The following is a 21,977-nucleotide window of genomic DNA, read 5'->3' on the forward strand; positions in this document are numbered from 1 at the left end:
TTTTCCATTTTTAAAAATATTTTTCAATTAAATAGCAAATATAAAAGAAAAAAAAATTTTTATTTCAAGAGTTTGTGTTTTTGTTTATTTTTATTTTTTTTTTTGTGTTAAAAAAGAAAAACTTCAATTCAAAATTTTTTTTTTTCGTAATTTTATTGTGCGATTGGAATTTAAAAATAAAAAAATACTTTTAAGTTTGTTTACACTGAGTTGTTTTGATTTTTTTTTCGAATTTGACAATATAGTGTTGTTATTGAAGTTTTGAAATTTTGTGCAATTCGACAACTTGTTTTTTGGTTTTTTTTGGTGTTTTTATTTTTAAATAACTGAAAACTTACACTACTACAACCATTACTACTGATATTACTATACAAAAAAAAAAAAATTGGTATACTGTTTGTAGCGTTAAATTTTTTTTGGATTTGTCACTTATCTCACATTTTTTAGTATTTTTTAGTTTAAATTTTTACAGTAAATACAAATAATTAAGTAAATTTAAAAATTAAATAATTTATATTTAAATAAAAAAAATTTTTTGTTAAAAATAATTTGTATAGAAAAAATAATTTATAAAGAGAATTTTAAAAATTGTGGAATCGTAAAAGAAAAAGTGTATACGTTACAAATAAAAACACATAAAAGAGAGGAAAAAAGAAACAAAACAAGAGAAATTGCTTTAAAAGCTGAAGAAGTAGTGAAAGAATTCGGAACAAGTTTTATATTTTTTTTTTTTTCTGTGTATTTACTTAAAATATTTCAATTGATTGTCAATAATTCGAATCCAGAAGGAAAAACAAAAAAAAGCAAATTTTTTAATTTTGCTCTTTTAAAAATGTATGTAAATATTTTACTATTTATGTTTAATTAAAAATGCAAAATATTTGAAATTAAATTTAAAAATATTCATTTTAAAATAAAATCTTATTATTCATGCCGAATTCGCCAACTTCTGAAATTCTTTTGAGCTAGCGTATTCGATAATCAATAGTATTTGGAATTTTGTACGACAAATGGATTTATTAGCCAACTTTTTTATCCAATGACAGTAGTTTCTCTTTTCGAAGCAAATTATTGGAATAAAACTCTGTTTAACTTTTTAAAACACATTCGCTTGACTCGACAAACGTAATATAAATAAGGTTAATACATTACAACACAGAATTTGCCTTAATGCCAAATTATTATGCTATATTAATTTTGTCAAATGAAGCTCTGCAATATGAAACTAAATCAATTTGGTTATATTAGGATAGTTTATTTTGAAAGTGATCCAATTCCATTTTAAATAAGAATGAAATATTACACAGTTTGGGTCTAAAGTAACAAGAAATTTGGTTAACTTTTTATATATCATTTAAGTATATAAGTGTTAATTATGAATTAACACTTATATACTTAAAGGTAAAAGAGATTTGAATATCTCCCTATTTTGCAAAAACCATGCTAGATTTATTCATTTCTTACATAAAAAGCTATGTCTGTAAAATGTATATAAAATATAGTATGTTAAATTTGGTCCGAATATTAAAAATGAATATTTAACAAAAAAATACACAAAATACAGAATTCTCATTGGAGTCCAAGTTTTGGATTTGGAAATTCTGTATGGAAGATGACATACAATTATTTATATTTTATTTGCTTATACATATATACGAGGATTTTTTAAAGCTGTATAAAGTACGATCAAAATTTTAAGTTGGAAAAAACAGTTTACGTAATTGAAGAATTCCGAGGTCTTTTTCACTATTAACTTCTAGGCATAATATTGTAATTACTAAGTACTTCATACTTAGTAGTATCATACTTAAGTAGATATTGGGTTTTGTGTTCTTAGATATTTTTTAGAAATAAAGATTTTAAATTTTCTTTTTTTTTAATTAGGAGTGTTGTTAAGTTTAAAATTTAAAAAATAAATTTATTTAACTAGTAATATTCAAATTTTTAGCCAATATATGACGTAATAAGCCTACAAGGTCGTTATTAACAATAGACAAAATGTTTTGGGAAAAATTTTTTAGATAACCAATAAAAAAAATCAATAAAATCTATAAAAATCAATTAAATTACAATCCATTAGCATTATAAAAGATACAACTTAAATATTTTTATGTGTATAATAAATAAGTATGTGTTTCTCTTTAATTTTTAACTTTAGTCATTATAAATTTTTAAATTATAATACAATTTTGTGCGTTAAACTGAAAATACAAAATTCACTTGAATACAAAATGCATAATGCAAAAAGTAGAAATTTCAATTTGATAAAAAACAGCACGTGCTCTTAACACTTTGTATTTAAATTAATTATTTCTAGCTTTGCATATACGTATAAGATACCTAAGAAAGCATTAAAATTTAAATTATTTTTTAAATTTCTATTTTTAAATTTGAATCATTATTGCGAATTCATTGAAGTTTCTATATTAGATTTAAATTCAATAATATTTTAATTATAATGTAGATTTTCTATAGTTGTTGCATATAACATGCACCAAAATTTTTTTAATCTTGCTTATTATTTAGGTCCAGGAAAAAAATTACATGCATATATTTCACGTAAATGGTGTTCTAGGTTAAAAGAATTACAAATAAATTTTTTTTCCTATTGTTCTATATAAAGTAAAAATGTTTTGGTTTTAGATAAGTATCGATTAATTGCTAACATTCACGTATTAGTTATTGGTGCATATTTTAAATTCTAATTACAAGCTATACAGAGATAATTGTTTGTCGTATTTGTGCCTGCAAAATTATGTAAAAAAAATTCTTGAAAAGTTCAATAAATTTGTAATTTTTTATTACTTTTACTGAAAATATCCAATTTTCTTTATATTTAAAATATTAAAGCAAAATAGAGAAGTAAGTTTCCTCCCCAGGACGAAATATGTTTTTTCAAATTAAATTTAGAGTATCTGAACAACACTTATCCTAATTTCGGAATTTGTAATAAATTCAAATTCAAAATAAGATTGTGTATTATTCGAGATTAAAATTTTTTCTATAATTTATGTTTTGATTGCAGTTCTTAACTTTTGATACCCTATCTTATACGTATTAAACATAGTGAATGTTAGATTAGAAAAAATTGCAGTTACGAATTTGACAATGACCCAATGGTATGTTAAGGGAAAAGAAACAACCGACGAAAATTCATTTCAATGAATTTTGATGCTCCTTTTTTCAGTTAGTGCGGTTTTTAGGTATATATGCAATACTTGTTATATAGGCAACTATATAAGTATTCTTCAACCCAAATTTTTATTTCTCGAAAACAGATAAAGAATTTTAGATTATAGCAGAATATTTTAATTTGCAATACTGTTGCATTACAAACAAAAATTCGAAATTTTAATAATTTGTGATGTTTCATGTAGTGATGGGAAACAATTGATACCAATAACAGTTTCGATTTTATAATCAATACCATTAAATTACTTTCCACCCCAAAAATATGCAATGAATGTTGCTATATATGTTCATTTTGTCATGCAGTTATTTTTTGATTTTTATTTTAACATCAAAATCAATAAAATGTAATAGTCTTTCCAATATCGATAGTTAAGAAACGTCAATTATTTTAAAATTTGTTTGATATTTTAAAACTATCGACAGCTATCGATATATTATCAATGAAAGTCCATCACTAGTCAAAGTCAGAGATAAGACAAAACGTCTCAAACACAAAAAGTCACAATTAACCAAAAGAGCCTCAATACAAGATAAGACGTTTTGCTTTGGGACCATCACAGCATTTATAATTACAATAAACAATTAAGAATCATTGCTCATCTTATTATTTATAAAATACAGTTCCTTTATTTAATTATCAAAATTCTTATCACTTTATTTTTTAGATTTACAAATTTTTTTTTTACAAATAATTTTAATTTTATGTTTTTCTTTTAAATTTGTGATATTTAATGTATGTATGTAATTATGTATGTATATGCACATTTTTTTATTTTTTTTTGTCTGGTTGATTATGTTAGCAAAATTATTATCAAGTGCAACCGGTTATCAATGAAAATTTCATTTTTTTTTTGTATTTGTATAAGGTTAAAATTTATTTATTTGGTGTTAAAACAATAATTATGAATAACAGAAAGTAAGAATAGTTTTTTAAAACTTGTTGAATACAAAATTAAATTAAATAATTTCCAAATTTTTTTAAATTTTAAAATATGTTTTAAGTAAGTATAGAATGGTAATAATAGATTTAGTAAGCAAAAACACATACCATTTCACGTCTACACGATTTCCGAAAATTTTTAATTTCGTAATTTTCGTTGCTAATTACTTTAAGATTACATTTTTAAAATGAGTTTATTTACATTAATTTTTTAGAAATTTCATTTTCGGCCAGTAATCATTTAAACTCCTAGACAATTTTGTTTTAAATGAGCATTTCGTAGATTTGCTTGCACCACATGCTTTTTTAATGTTTAAATTTATAATTTTTAAATATTTGGATTAATTTTGGATATCAATAATTAAGTCTTATAGGTTTAGGTGTTTAACACTTTAAGAAATATTATTTCAAATCATGTTCTTCAAAATCTATAAAATTAGTTAATAATCTGTAAAATAACTAGTTTTTGCAATTGTAACCATATTGTTATTTTTAAGACAATAGAAATTTTAAGAAATTTTGTATGCTATTTTTTTTTTTTTTTCAAAATTAATTTACAAACTATTGAAATGCTTTTCATATACTTTTTTATGCAAATATTTGTGTACTAAGGGTTTTCTTAAATAACTTCACTTGAAGGTGCTTGTTACACACCTTAAAATAAATCTAAGTTTTATATGTAATCGACATCTGACATCAGATTATCATCAGATTATTAGTCAAATTTTCAAAAATCAATGTGGCACAAACTAAATTTTTTGAAAATTTTCCACTATTTATGGGATCGTTTAGCTGTGTATTGCTTTTCAAATTGAAAAGCAGTTATAGGTGAGAAATTTGTTTACAAGATATTAAAAAATTTCCTTGTCTTAGTCCTTGTTATTATGAAATGCATGAATATTATTAATTGATTTGATGCTCTATCGTTTGAACAACGATTTTAAACTAAGTTTGTCAGAATTTAAATGTTTTTTTTTAAGTTTATTGTCGTCTCATATTCCTTCTTAATTTTTAAATGTTAGTGCTTATTTTTTTATCTCTGTTATTGTGATTTTTAGAATGATTGTTTCCCTATATTTTACATTGTTTATTTAATCTTCCGGGTATTGCACGGATTGCAAGCTTTTTCCTAATTGTATCTTGTATTTAATGCCAATTTTGTTATAGTAACAAAATAATGTTACAGATTTTATTGTGTCTTTTCAATGTTCAGTAAAAAATAACTTATTGCGGTGGGCTGAAATGCGGTTTATCCTAGTCTAATGAAAAATTAGGGAAGAACTGCTTAAAGCATTAAGATTTTCATAACAATTATTTCTTTCATTATATTTTATATTTCATCTATATTTTGTAAATATATATTCGAAAAAAGCTGGTTATTATCAAAAGTTCATGGTGCAACTAAGAGTTTTTAATGGTTTCAAAATGGATAGTCTTTCAGTACATTTAGAACTTGCGCCTGAACAGTTTGTGTATAAATTTCTTCGCGCATTCTACTTATTGCTTTTTATTCAAATAAAAATTAAATGGAAATTAAATAAAAAGTTTCTATAATTTTTTAAACAATAGAAATACTGATTTATTACAATGATTTAATCAGATTAGTTAAATCTCAATAAATACAAACACTATTATACAACGCAACAAATACAATTAAAAAATTTTGTTCACATCCATTCAAATTGTTTTAGGAATTTGTTGCATGTTATATGCACATATTTATAGTTTTTGAAGGCACGATTTTCAGATAACATTTTGTACTTAACTGTATTTCTTTTTTTTTTTTATTATAAACGTACGAACGCGTTTTCGAAGGGTATTATAAATTTGACTAATAAATAATGATATGAGATATAGGCAAAAGGAAATAATTTTGATGAGCTCCGAATTTTGAGGCAATTTAACAAGGTCACAGTCTATCCGTCACAGCAATCACCCAAAAACCCATTAAGATTTAACAGTATTGAAATTTTGTAAAAATTAATGAGGTATGAGGGGGTCACTATTCCGTTAAAATTTGATTGTAGATAAATAAGTTTTTACGATAACCGTTTCATAACATGTTTAATATTTTGTTGTTCATATCTCAGAAATGATAAAGCGTGGTTTTTTGTATAAATTGATTGAATGATAGGGCCACGATGCGAGTAAAATTTGGCTGTGATTGTACGTATAAATAATTATAACAGCTGTCATAGAAATTCAAAAATACTTTGCATTTAACACATGCAATTTACAATACATATTTACAAAAATCAAGTATGCAATCAAGTTTGAGTCAATCTGAAAAATGTGAATTTTCTTGTTAACGTGTCAAATAGCTTTAGAAAAACATTCGTATGGTTATCACAGAGTTATTACCGTCAACGACTTCTTTTTCTCATTGAACTTATAAATGTCATACATTGTTTGATCCTAAAGGTTTATGGCCATGAAAAAATTTATAAATAAATACATTGTTTGAATTTCGTAAAAAAGGTCTGTCATATTTCATTTCAATAGAAAATATTAAATTTACTTTGTGTAAGTGTTTGATACGAAAATGTAGTATTAAAAGAAAAAATTATAAAATCAGCAGATTTTTATTTTTGTCTTATGTTATCAGTTTTAATAATACAAAATGCGAACAATATTGTTTTCATGTTGGTTAGGTCATGCCACAATAATGTGTATTAGTTATTTTATAGTCTTAAGCACCCGAGAAAGCGTAATAGACAACATATATGATGTACATAATAAGTATAGTGTGTTTTGCAAGGTATTTTGGATTTGCTCTTCCATTTATATTACATAATGTGTTATTAATTTATAAGCATTAAACTTTAGCTGAAAAATTTTGTTTGGAACTTGCAAATTTATCAAAAATTATTGTAACTCCAAAAAAGAATAATTATAATTATAAATAATTAACAAACTTTTAATTTTTTCCAATAAAGTTCCTTAAATTGTTGAAGAATATAAAAAAATTTCTAAATATTTACTTAATTTACTTCAAAACAGTTAAGACCGCATTATTTAGCACTATTTAAAGATTTACTTATGAGTTCATACACGTAATAATTAAGCATTATGAATTATGAATTCGTGAGTGAAATATTTTTAAATTGTGGTAAAGTAAAAATGTCCTAAAGTTGTCAGTTAAAATTTTTTCACATTTGGTTTTGCACATTTTTTGCAAAAATATTTTTGAGTATGTCATATTCGAAAACTTTTTATATGTGTATGACACATAAATATTCCGCATTATCACGAAAATATATACTTGAATAGAATTCAGATTAGACATAATGTTGCATACATAATTATCATAGTATATTTACTATTACGATTGTATTCTATACTTTTACTATAATTAATGTCGTAAGATTTTTCTTCGTTGCGCATTACATTTTGTTCGTCCTTGTTATGTAGGGTTCTATCTTATTATGTAGGTACTTGCAGCTGATAAAAGACTTTATGAAAATTATAAAATTATGAATTTAAATTTTTGCTAGTATAATTTTATATACTGTTTAAATGAGAATTATTTTTTTGAAACATAATAAATAAAAAAAACATGAAATTGCCTAGCTTAGTGAAAGTGTTACAGAAGATTTTGACAATGCATTTTGAACACTTCCTTTCAATTTTAAGGAAGTTAACAAGCTTTTAGTTAATATACCTGGAAAAGTGTAAATTTGGCTTCTAGAAGATTTTTGCTTTGGGTCAACCGAATTCTCTTGAAAGTTTGCCAGTTAGTTTCGGTAATAATCAGAACTCAAATTTCAAAAAAATTTCAATCATCTATTTGTTACGTAAATATGGTAAAAAACGTACAATCAGCTAGTTGTCCGGTTTTCGAGCCCTAATATTTCCAAAAAATTTATAAACTCATTGTTTTAACACCCAAAAATTTAAATATTAAATTTCAAGAAATTGGTTGATTATTTCTCTTCATATACGCAAAAATGTAAAAGTGGTCTGGAAAAAGGTCCAGTTGCCGAGGTCTGATTGTATGTATGTATATATTAGGAAGATTTACTAGTGATGAAAATTTGAAAATACTATTAAAAATTTACAGTGATAAGTAGTAGCATTCTAAAAAAAATGTAATAATATATGAATTGAGTGTCGGCTGCTTATAAAATCTTTTATCATTCTGAGAAACTCAAAGAAAGTTTTTCTGAATAATATTTTTTTCAAAACGAGTACGCTTTAAAGGCTCGAGCTCTGTGGTACTTATACGATCCAGGATTTGTGTAAGATAAGAAGTACCATATAAGTTCGTATCGTGCCTACTTTGGTTTCTCATAATACAGCTTTTAAAATTTTACACCTTTCTGTTACTTATATACAATAATTGTATAGAATGAATGAATTTCAGAATGAAATTTGAAAATAAATTTTGAAAATAAATTTGTTTCAGAACCATTCACTAAAGAATACAAAAACGCGATTTATAATTTTTTTTTTATATTTTTATTTCCAGTCTTAAATTTTTATTGTATAAATTTCTTTCAAAAATTTGTATACAAATTTTATTTCATTAAATTTTGCATTGCATATATTTAAAATAAATTTTATTTATGCTAAAATTTATTGTGAAAACAACAAATTTTGAAATATTTATTTTCTCACCTTATGCCAATTGTTTAAAGATCTATACAGTGAATAATACTCAAATGTACATAAAAGTATAAAATATTTCATGAAACAATGAATTTGATTATTGTGAGAATCATATAAGTATATAAGGTGAATGTAATGAATAACTAAATAGACGTTGTATATGTAATTCACATGTGCTTAATGATTATTTGGTGAGAACTACTCTGATGCTGAAAATTCAATCGAATAAATTTAATTTCTAAATTTATTTGAGAAAATGTGTTGTAATTTTTGTTACATTGGTATATATAAAATGTTAGATGTTATTTATAATGTAGAACAAGGTTATTATAACGTAACTACTAAGGATAGTTAATATTATAGCAAGAATAATAGTATTCAAAATTATTTCATATGATCTCTAAGTAAAATTATTTAGTTAATTAAACTAATTGTTTGATACTAAAACAAACTGCCTATAGCTTTTATGGATTATAGGAGAAGTCGACAATAGGTTTCGTAAATCCTTAATAATAATTTAGCTGAATTATTGAGAATAATTATTAGAGAATAATTTTTTTTAACCAGTCAATTTTGGAATTATTTTTTTAATTAAACCTTTTAACAATTCAATATTATGAAAAAAGAACTAGTCAAGCAAAAATAAGCTTTAAGAATTATCTGCTATTTATTGGAAACGTGCTTCTTTATAGAAATCATTGATTTTTTTCCAGAGACTTGTTTAATTTTATGAATAGTATTGACACGATGCTTACGATTTTAATTTATTTAAGAAAATTCCATTCCTTCTTAAATTTTAAATTATACTAGTTTTTTTTGTACGATTAAAATATTAATAAATGAATAGATTATTCCAAATTTGAGAGTAGAATTTCAATTAGAAACATGAAAAATTCAATTAATTTGCATAAATTTACCCTATTTCCACATATACTGAAAAATGAATCATATGATGATTTGCGTATTTATGAGGAAGGTTCATAAAAAATGTTAAGAAATAGATTAAAATTATTTTTAATTGTGAAATAACTATAATATTGTATGTGGAATAATCATTTTTATAGAATTGATAAAATAAGAATGGGATTCGTTTTTGGGAAAAGAGTAAATAGAGTGTAGATTTTTCTTGAAATTTACGAAACAATTGGTATGGTACTCGAGAATATTCAAAAACATTAACTTAATCACTAATAAGGTATTATAGTGATTAAGTTAATGTTTGGTATTAATAATATCACTAATAAAGTATTAAAATATAATTTAGCAATACAAATCGTAACCTGAAATGTGTATATAGTAATACCGTATTACTATAAGATTTTGAAAACAAGGAATCTGATAATGTGCTAATGTGAATTATTTGTAGGACATAAAAATTAAAACCTTTTTTTTCTTGTAGGAATTCAGCAAAATTTTATTGGAACCTAGAAGACTGTGACAAGAACTAGAATGACTGTGCAATTTCTAATGGGTTTGTTTTAAATTTCTGAGTACATGAATGTTTTTTAGCTCCTGTGTTACATTTTTGGTTTTAGAAATATTAAATGCAGTAGAAAAAAATGTTCAAGATGAAAACACTAGATTATCTTCAAAATTTTAATTTTGAATTAATGTCTATATTTGTTTTGAATGGGCATTAATAAAAATAAAATACATTTGTAGAAATATTATGTATTTAATAACATTTCGATGTTATAGCCCGTGATCAGCGTCATAAATTTTTGATTCAACTAATTAATTGCTAATAATAAGTTATTATTAGCAATTATAAATTTAAAAGATATATGATCGGCCTTGCAAATAATCGTTTGTATTCGATTCCAAATAATAAATTGCATAATTTAATAAATTCTAATTATATTTCGGTTAATTATACCCATACGAACGTATGTTCGAAGGGTATACTAAATTTGCCTTACCGTTTGTTACGCTGAGAAATAACGGTGTTAGGCATAAGCTCAAGTATATGTTTTTGATTAGCGTCAAATTCTGAGTTGATTTTGCTTTGTCTGTCCGTCCGTCCCAACGATAACTCAAAAACTAATTGAGCTAAGTTCACCAAATTCTCACAAATGATTTACTGTAGTAAGTGCCAGAACCCTATTTAAATTGGACATGAAATTTTGCATAAATTAATATGATAATACGGCAACTTAAAGTCATGGTCTGTCCCATAGTCAGTTATGGCATATTTATTCGCACATAGGATAACAAATTCGTACGGGTATCACAGAGTTGACAAGGTCAACTCTATTCTTTCTCGTTTTAAATAATGTTTTCTACTGGAAAAAAATTTCTAAATCTATAGAATTTAAATTTTATTGTTTCCTTTGTTGGAAGATAATAAAAATATAATTTGTATTTGACACAAATTTAAACATGATACTTAAAATATAGTTTAATAAATAACTTGTTAATTATTATCTTTTCAACAAAAATAAATGCAAGAAGTTCTGATTTCGAGTTGTGTAACAACCAGTTGATTGAACCGGTTGATTCTATCTATTCTTAAAATAAAATACTATGTTAGTCGTGAAGCTATTGATTAATGGCAATAATTTATAATGGAGTGATAAACAATTTCCGATGTATTACTAAAACTACAACTATAGTGGAAAACTAGCTGTTGGTTTCTTGATTAATTTAAGTGATTTGTCACTAGTTTAGTTTTTGATTTCAAAACCTTTGTTTGGTGTATGACAATTCACTTTCTTTTCCATTTATTTTTAAATCATGCAAGCACTAGAAAAATTTTCTCTGTCTAATATTAAGATATTATAAAAGTAAACATGTTTCAATGAACACTTAATAGATTCTTAATTATAGTCTTCATTATAACAAAAAGTACTGTAATTATTCATGAATGTTGTAAAACTAAATCATATAATCATACATAATCTAATCCAGAAATTAAGATTACTAAATGATACAGTTCTTCCTGGTTAAGTGCACAGAGAAAAATTTCAGTTTCTTTTCTTAGATTCAATCCCAAGAAGGGTATGCTAAACATGAAATGTTATGAAATTTTAAAAACCCTATTGTATAAAATGTCTAATGTTTAGATTTTGAAAACACTATGCAAACAAATTGCCAAATTTTGGTTCTCTTTATAATTTACTTGTTCCCATATAAACTATTAAAATTGATTAAATGTTTTACAAACATACAATGCCCATAATTAAATAAGTAAAACATGTGATCAAATAATGCACTTTTCTCCATTCGTACTTGATTTTATTTATTTTGAAGTCAAATTTATGACTTCAAACCTATATGATTAAATTATTTTATATGCATATTAAATTCTAATTGCATTTGAAATAAAATTTCAACATTATTTACCAACCTTTAATTCAATTTCAAGATTAAAATGACGACTTGCGTTTTAATCATTTAAATTAACAAGTTTTTGTTTTGTTACTAGCTTTTAATTACAAGTGTTAAAGATTTATTTTTATTAAATGTTAATAATTGGCAAATGCGTCATATTAATTTTTAATCAACTTTTATATTCATGTAAAAAATTCTTTATTAGCACATTTCTAACAAAATTGGAGAAAAAAATGTGCTCATTAGTTTATAACACTGTTATGCATTCTCAAGGTTTTTTTCTAAAGAGAAACACAGCCCATGCAAGTATTAGAATGGCAATTTGGCAGTTGAAAAAAAAAACAATTTGAACGGTTGAAAAAGGTATTAGGTTCAAAATTTGGTATATATTTCAGTTTCAATTTTTATTTCCCGGAACTGCAAATCTCTGACTGTTATCCTAAAATTATGCAATATTTATCTATTGTACAATAACACACCTTTCATATATCAATGAGGATAATTTTAATAGAAAAGGGAAATGCGCTACTATATAAATCTTTGCTTTGATCCAAATTTATTCCTGTTTTATCACAGAATTTTATAGTTCAAAAATAGAATTGTAATTGAGTTACGAGTACCTAATTAATTGCAGTTTATTACAAATGTTAGATGCTTTGTAATTTATTAATTAAGAAAGGAATATTAAATTTATATTTACTTTTGATTTTAATTAATCAAGGCTTATAATTTATGCTCTATGTATGCGCTAATACTTGCTCAAATAAAATAATATTTACTACTTATATCGAATCGTTAAAGAGCAGAGTTGGTAGATTTAAAGTTAACTTTCTTGTTTTATTATTCATCGCAACATTTGGAAAATTTCGACCGTTTATGGCATTACTTTGTACTTTTACCGCGTTACTATGTTTAAATACAAAAATAATACTAAAAAAATTCATTAAAAATATTTCTTAATTAAGATTGTAAAGTTGTATGTAAATTTTTATATTTGAAATTTGCAAATATCTAATATGTAAGAATTGATATAAAAAATTTTTTCTCAACGAGAAAGGTTGAGAGAAAATAAATTTAAAAGGCTAATTAAAAAATAGTTAAAAATAAAGTAATTATTTTAGATTTGTGTTAAAACAGTATAAATTTCATTAATTTTGTTAATTTAAAATTAAAGTCATTCTTTCATACTTGCATTTGATGGTTTAAAACCAAAAATACATTTCTTTGTGATTCTTGCTCAGTTTTATTGCAGATTCTTTATTAAATCTGATTCAGTAGCAGAGTTGCTATGATGAGATCAATGGTTTATACATTTTTGGATTTAAATATAAGAAAAATTTCTTATGGTTGATTTTTTTGAAACTGGATTATTAAAGTCAAAAAACGAAATATTCAAATTCCCTTATATGTGTTAGAGCTTTAAACCTAACTTATGCAATGTTAATGAAAATGTACAATGTTAGAATGCACAGAAATGTTATTGAAATTTTTGTGTTAATGAAGAATAACTGCTTAATTTTTAGGTTTGTCGTTGTATTTTAACTTTTGTATTGGAAAAGGCTGGTAACAATCTATTTTTTAAATAAGTAAAGTATGAAATATTGAAGTATGTTTGTCATATTGAAATACTTACAACATGTGTATAATATAATGAGAGCGAATTGGTTGCTTTCCCTTATAAACTAGTACCCATTTGTATTGTAAATTTTAAATAACTTTTATGTTTAGAGCGGGCCAACCCATCACACTCAAATAGGACATGAATGGAGTCCTCCGTGCCCCGGTCGCAGAATCTACATCGCTGCGTATTTGATCTGCCAATTTTTTGTAAATATGAGTTAAAAGGCTTTTGCCCAGTGACAAAGGGATGCAGATTTCCCTGTTAAAATTGAGAAATAGAAATAAAAGTGAGCCTGTTAAAATTTATCGGGAGCCTGAATCTTGGGTTCTAATGATCTGGCGCGTGGATGCACAAAAGACCTGTATAGTCGAGTTGCTGATTAATTTCGCCTCATACATAACATACCCTAACATACTTTTATAATACTTTGACATGTATATTAAATAGGAGATGATTTAATTTTTATTTCATAAATTTGTAAACGGCAACCCTATATTTTATATCAATATTTCTAAACCACTCAACTACCCTCATCCCAAATTTCAACAATTTTTTTAAAATGTCTGTACTAGTCAGTAAATAATTTTGCAGCAAATAATAATTGTTTTTAATGCTTAATTTTATGTAGTAAATAATTTAAATTATTGAAATATAAGAATGTAAAATTGTTAGTTTTTGCTTTCGCTTTATGTTAATTTCCGGAAAAACAAGTGTTTTCAGATATATTTATTAAAGTTTTAATGTTTAATATAAGAAAATCGTTTGCATATTAGTTAATGTCAACTATAAATTTATTTAATTTCAAATAATTTATTTGCAAAAACTTTGGTTTAAAAGTTATGCATGATTTGCAGGCGTATACGGTAAATTGTAAATATTTTATAAAATTATTATTTTTGCTTATTTTATTATAATTGTTTGACGGGCTAATAGCTACATTATCAGCTTTTTAACTTCCAGATTAAATAACATGAATTAACATTAACCATACATTGTATATTTGATTTGCATGACAATTTTAGTATTTATGTAAGAAAAGTTTTAATAAGTTTATTCAACAATGTAAAATGTTTAGTGTTTATTATATTGATTCTATATATAAAAATTAAAACAAAATTTTGTGACCACTCCAGAGTAGTAAACCTGTTACCGGATCATTATGAAACTTTGCCAAGTTTTGATCATCACGATACTTTGAGAAGTTGTTTAAAATAGTCATACGTTTTTAAAAAAAAAAAATTAGCAGGTTCGAAAGTTATAGCAAAATTTTCGAACTAGATTTATGTCTTGTTGTACTAAAATTAAAAGTCGATAAATCTAATCACGTGGCGTATTGTTGAAAAGGTCTTGACGAAAACTATAACTTTTATTCCGACATATTTTCAGAAATCACCTAAGGTCCGAATAAGTGCATTAGGTAAAAAACATGTCTACTTGAGATTTTATGTAATTAAGATATAAAAATTTATAGTAGGTTAAAAAAAAAATTTGAGAAGAATGGGGGATCTTATTGGAGGCATTTTCTTTACGTCGCTGAAAATCTTAACCATGAACAAAATTTTAACACAATCATATGTTGTGTATCAAAAGAAAGTATTTGAGAAGTTTTTTAAAGTGTGGGAGGTAAACACATTTCATCTCTTCCAATAAAAGTGCGACTGGTTAGGTGATCCCCAATAAAGTTCGATTTTATTAACTTCTGCTTTAAGTTGTTAGTGAAAGTAACACCTGATGTGATTTCTACTATCACATATTATAAGTGCTCGTATATTGCTTCCTCCAAATTCGAGTAGACTTAATATATTGTATATTGTATAAATTATATATGTAGCTATGTGATAGTGTTTGATTAAAAATATAAAATATAATTAAGAAAACAGGTTTTTATTGAAACAATGAAGGAAGAAATAAGCAATTTTTTGTTAAAAAGTAAAGAATATTATGTTGTACTTTTCGTATTTATTAAATTCGATAATGTTTAAAATAATATTTTCATTTAGGCCACGCAATAAGTTTATCTTCCACATTAAAAATAAATTTTTGAAAATTTCGTTTACTTATACTTTTTTTGTTCTTGCTTTAAACTATATTTGATAAACACCTACATTTATTTATACAGATGCCTGATGAAAGAATTTCGCATATGTTTGTAAATAATCATACCCTTTAAAATTGAATATTTTCAAGTTTTGGCAATTTAAAGGCTAGATTATTGAACGCTTCGTCGTAAAATACAAAATTTTATATGGAACGAGTTACTGTTTTTAAATTTCCTGAAACGCAAATTATGATATTTAATATGACATTTGACACATGCCAAATTTAATCTTGTTCCTTATACATAATATAAGTACATATGACAGACGTTTTTAGACGAACAATTTTCGAAGTTAACTACGATTATTACACGACAATTAAATATAGTCGAATTTAAAATTAAATCAAATGATTTGTAAAATTAAATTGTATGATTAAAGAAAGACAATTGTACTTTATGAAAGTTTTATTTAAATACTTAAATAATATTTCGAAAAATAAATTAAACCTTTTCTAAATAAATTCAAATCAGAACTATGATCAGAACAATGATTTGTAAAGTAGCACTTTTCCCTTAAAAAAATTATTCTCATTATAATAGGTATACAGAAATTATATTACACAGTAAATAATTGTTAGATACTTTTGAAATGAGAACAAAAATTAAGAGAATCATTAATATAATGGGTAAATTAGAGGCTAGTTAAGATTATTAATTACATTTTTGGTTGATAAGACATTTACCGTTAAATTCAATATTGTTTCATTGAAATATTAATCTAAGCTTTTTGGTGGTGGAAAGTGTAAACCGCTGTTTTTGTACTTTTTCAAAATGAAAAATGTTGTTTTGGTGGAATAGGTTTCTTAGAGCAAGATCCATTTTCGTACAGTAATTTAGGTTTTCATCTTATAGGGTGTGGAGGTTTTGTAAGTAGAAGCACGAACGAACTGTTCGTTTAAATACGAATGAGCAAATAGAAACTACTAAGCACAATTCAATTTTATTGCAAATGTGCTGACTATTAAATTAAAATTTATGACGTTGCTTGTATTTAGCAAAAAAATTAAGAACATACCTACTATATTGATAGTTGAGTATTTTATAAGTTCTTAGTGTAATTATAAATATGTAAAATTGTAATTATTTAAAAATATAGTAAAATAAATTTTAATGGGATGAAATTAATTAATGCTATTAGAATTTTACAAATAAACATATATAATTCAATGGAAATTTTTCAATAAATAATTAATGTGTTTTTTTTTTCTATAATATAATCATATAATTAAATAAGAAATATTGCTTATTTAAGAATGTATGTAGAAATATGCAATAAATATTCATATAAATTGAAGAATTATTATAATCCTGATTAGGTAATAACTATTTGATTAAACAAATCAAACTATTTATAAAAAATATGAAATTTAAAAAAAAAGGTAATTGAAAATGCAAATTTAATAATATAAAGTCCGGCTTTTAGTGATGAATTATAATAGCAATAAAATTAGAAAATCTTGCAAAACAGGTTTTTTTCAATGTGTAGTTAGTATTCAAAATTTGATGTAAGTTCTTACATAAAAATTTTAAAAGAATTGTAGCTATTGAAAATTGCTTTTTTCTTTTCAGTCTTTGTTTTTATAGAATATGGGTGATACTAAAGTATGGACTACACCAAAGATTCGAAACTCTAGACATCTCTTTTACACTGGGTGAGGGACGCGTGTTCAAAACTAACATATTCAGATTTTGACAAAGCATTTGAGTGAACCACCTTACGCATCTGTACGACTCTTATGCCATTGAGTTAATGATAATAACATTTGAAAAAATTCTTTTGGAAGTAATTTTTTTGCATTTAATGTCAAAATTTTGCAAGTTGGCAACACTTGTAATACTTTAACTATGTAGAGGTTTATAAATTTTTTTAATAAGAAAAAATAGTTTTAGTAAGTTTGTAAAGGCTACTAAAAGAAAATTACAAGATTTTCGGTTGACATGCTACAAGTTTTCTTAAAGTTACAATTTCGGTGAACGTCTATCTTTTTAATGACGTTGAAAAGTACAACTTATCTTATAAAATTGTTCTCTTTGTCTCTTTCCAGTTTCTATTTGATCTACTATTTTGATATGAAATATTTTTGAAAATTAATTACCAATGTTGAACATTCAAAAAAAATATTGTTTGTTCAGTTAAAGTACACAAGTTTTAAAGAAAATTGTGAATAATTGTCATTACAGCTAAATCAACATTGAATTTTAAAGCTAATTTCATATTTTAAATTGAAGAACTTTTAAATGAAATTCAAGTATTTTTAAAAAATATGGTTGATTTCAATTTATAATCAAAATATTTTTTAATATTTTATTTTTGAAATTGTATAAAATTTTATCTTTAAAGACTCCTAATCCTATGTCGCTCTTTTGAGTGTTCATAAATTAAAATGCTATAGAACAAAAGTTTATTTCACTAGAGCATATAGGCAATGATGCCAAAATGCCGACAAATATTCAATTAAATATATTATGTAATTACACGATTTAAATTCATTCTAATTCGCTCCAAACGGCATACTGTACCCTATATTATTTTGACTCTCAACTTTCCTATGAATTTGTTATTTCGTTTCAAATAGCTCTCATTTAAACTAAATAGCATGTACCATACAAATTTGCGTACACAAAATATAAGCTTCAGCTATATTACCAGGAATATTATAAGATTTTTAATATCATTTTGAAAATTTTATTGAATTATGAAACTACCACAGAAATATGTCGACAAAAAAAATTTTTTATTAATAAATAATTAAGTAAATTTATTAAAGATGAAACCTGATTCAAAACCTGTAACATTATAATTTTGTATATAACGTATGCTACATTATAATTGCATTCATTTTTGCTCTTCAAAACTTAAGGGCATACTTATTTCCCCGAAACAAATTATTATGGCATTAAGCATATATCTTATTACCACTCTAAAGTCTAAACAAATTAGACAGTTTGTTTATGACACAGGCAAATTGTAATCAACGTAATTTAAAAGCAAGCTTTATTAAAACCTTTGTTAAATTGCCTGTTATTTTTAATAATATCGATAAAGTTTTCCTTGTTTTATAAATAACATTCAATTAATAGTTTTCGATATTACAAATATGCATACTTTATTACAAAATTATAATACAGTTATAATGAAACATGTCAGGTCAATGAAGTAATTAGATTGATAGGTTTATGAGGTAATTGTACTTCAATACTGTTGTATTGATGTTTATTGTTTTATAAAGAATGACAGTTGATTATTGTGAATGAATGTAACGTTGCATTGTAAACATATGAATGTCTATATGTAAGAGCTCGTAAAGCAAATTTGTGATTTTGTATATGAATCATGACTAGTAGACGATCTGATCTGTATGTTAAGCTCCTCATTTAAAAGGTACACTATATCATATCGATGGTTCTTAATGTCATTGAAATTTTTGTATCAAATGTTGTACATTGTTTCATTGTTATTTTATTTAAAATTTAATGCTATCTATAAAGTTAAATATTTATTGAATACTCATGTTTTTATAAAAATATTTTTAATTATTAAAATTACATGTTTTACACGAATTTGGATCAATGTCAGAAATATTCATTTTTACAATGCACGATAAGTAAAGTACTATTTATAAAGAAAAAATATTAAAATTCAATAAAGTCATTAAATTTTCTCACCATTTAATAAAGCAAGAAAATTAATACTAAACAGTAAAAAAGTAAATAAATCATAAACAGGCCAAGAATTGCAATTTTAAACAAAATTTTAACTTGTCCCCAATAGTAATTCTTTTTTTATAATATGGGTATGGTATGGATGGATTAAAATAAAAATAATTGCGCTCATTAAATTTTTCCTCAATTTTATTTTATTATTAATAAATACTTGTTGTTGTAACACCAAAGTTAGCTCAAGGCAAGATTCATATTCTTGTGAATATGAATCTTGACGTGAACTACATACACATATTGTTAATTTAATAAAAAAGTAAAATTGCAAGTTTGAATATTACAGTAAGTTTAATAATAATAAAAATTATTGCAGATCAAACCAATGGTTTGTATAACAGCAAATTCCCCCTGAATAAATAATCTCAAAAAAGTAAAGCAGTTGTGTTATTGAACATCTTAAGCAAGGCATTTACTTCATATAGACTCAAAAAATTATATAGTTAGGAAAAAACTGTCAGCCAAAAGTTTCGTTTCTATTAATTGTGAAAGATGTCAAAAATTGTATTCCGACAAAATAAATTATTTATTAATAATTATTTATAATAACATTGTTAAAGTTTGAGATTTCCACAACTGATAATTTAACAGAAAAACAAAGTCAAAGATCGATTTTAATATAATATTTCGGCTTTCTCTCTTAAAGCCTGTAAAAACAGCACGAATGGATGGATAGAGTGCCAAAAGAAATGTGATTAAAAGTAAATGTTGAAAAGCTATGGTACAATTAGAAATGGTTGGAGTCGTTTTAATTTTAATAAGGTCCTATATATTTTTTCCTTCAAATTTCCAAAGTAATATTTAAAAGGTAATTTTTTAAAGAAATTCCATTGCAAATGCAAAAGTAATAATCAACTGAAAAACAGTGCCATCTACTCATAGTAAATTTACTGCAATCATATACGAACGACGTTATTAAACGAAATAGCATTAATTTTTTTTTTCAATGTCAACTTTTAATTGTTAAAATAAAAAAATTTTAGTTAAACGGGTGAGCCGCTCAAGTACAATAACGAAAACCATCACTAAATACAACAAAAAAATTGAGAAAAAAAATATAAACAAAACATTACAATGATTCTCTCTTTTTTTTGTTTTGTTTAAATGCCCGCTAATAAAAATTTCACTTCCATTTGTCCAAAAATAGTAGTTGTAAAAAGTTGAATGGAAATCAACCATTTAAATTATTGAAAAAAAATTGTTAATAATTATGTAAAAAGAAAAAAAAAAATTCCTACGTGACAAATTATTTATTGTTGACGTTTATAATGTCAAGGTTCGTTTTTTGCATATTTCGAATATTTCGGAAAACATAATTCTTGAAAACATTTTATATAACTGTAAACAACACCACTTAAGTTTTATATTTCCAAATTTTTTTGATGGATTGCGTTTTAAAGTGCGTTAGTCATGTGTCTGTATAATTTTACTGTTTATGTATTTACTACACGTGAATGTTTAGAATCAGACGAAATTTTCTTCTCTGCAAAGCATTTCTTAATTATCTTTATGCTAGATTAAAAAATATTGTCGAATTTTTATTTTTAGAAATATCAAGAAGTCTGTTAATTATACAATTTTAAAATACGTGTTAATTATTGCACGCACGAATTTATAACAAAATTACCTCACTTTCTAAACACACATGACACAATATACAAGAATACACAACATAATAATTTACGCCCTATTATATGCAAAATTATTTAAACCCTACTACAAAATTTTGTTCATATGTATTACGTGCTTGATTTTAGAAATCATAAACAGTAAAAAATATTTAAATTTATTTTCCTCATACTTTCCTTTTCTTCTTTAAAAAATGTGTAAAAGACTGTTTTAATTGTCTGTGTTTTAAATATTTTAGGTGGTAATAACTATTTTGTATTTTGATTTTTGCACGAATTGTCTATACTGTTTTTGGAATTTATGGAAATTTTACACGGGCTTTTCTTTCTTGTTAATTCAAATTTTATTAACATATTTTTTGATCGCTAATTATTTGAATTAATTTTGCTTTTATAAAATTTCTATACTATCTATATGAAAAAGGTGTTATTCAAACTCTATTCATAGACAGTTTGTTGTAAATTGAAGCAAAAAATTTTTAATTTTAAAATTAATTTATTAAGCAAAAGTAAATATTTATAAATGCGTGGGTCTTTTATAGTTATCTACTTATGTTTTTGATTCGATTGATTTAATTACATATTATGAAAAATAAAAATTTTTTACTTTCTAATTTTCAATATCAATGGCCATTAATCATCAATCTTTAATATTTTTTTTTGTAGTCTGAAATTGAACAACAATCAGATGTTGGTAAAAATTATATAAGAATTTTTCTATATTATTATTATTATTTAAATTGTTGAAAATAAAAGTGTTAATATTCGTGACTTGATTCCAAATTATCATACAAATGTAAATATTTTTAAATTTAGAATAATAACTAAGTCAAATTGAAAAGA

General features: G+C 24.2%; 1 protein-coding gene across 1 annotated transcript in view; it reads left to right on the forward strand.

The window, feature by feature from the left end:
- The first annotated feature begins 421 nt into the window (after positions 1-421).
- Positions 422-21,977, forward strand: part of LOC129618730 (phospholipid-transporting ATPase ABCA1) — a 51,870-nt gene continuing 30,314 nt past the window's right edge. Inside the window, exon 1 of the mRNA XM_055533680.1 lies at positions 422-834. The gene's annotated coding sequence lies outside the window, so the exon portion shown is untranslated. The remainder of the gene's footprint in view (positions 835-21,977) is intronic.

The sequence above is a fragment of the Condylostylus longicornis genome, unplaced genomic scaffold (genome assembly GCF_029603195.1).
Source record: "Condylostylus longicornis isolate FDR11 unplaced genomic scaffold, ASM2960319v2 ptg000010l, whole genome shotgun sequence".
NCBI classification, from domain to species: domain Eukaryota; kingdom Metazoa; phylum Arthropoda; class Insecta; order Diptera; family Dolichopodidae; genus Condylostylus; species Condylostylus longicornis.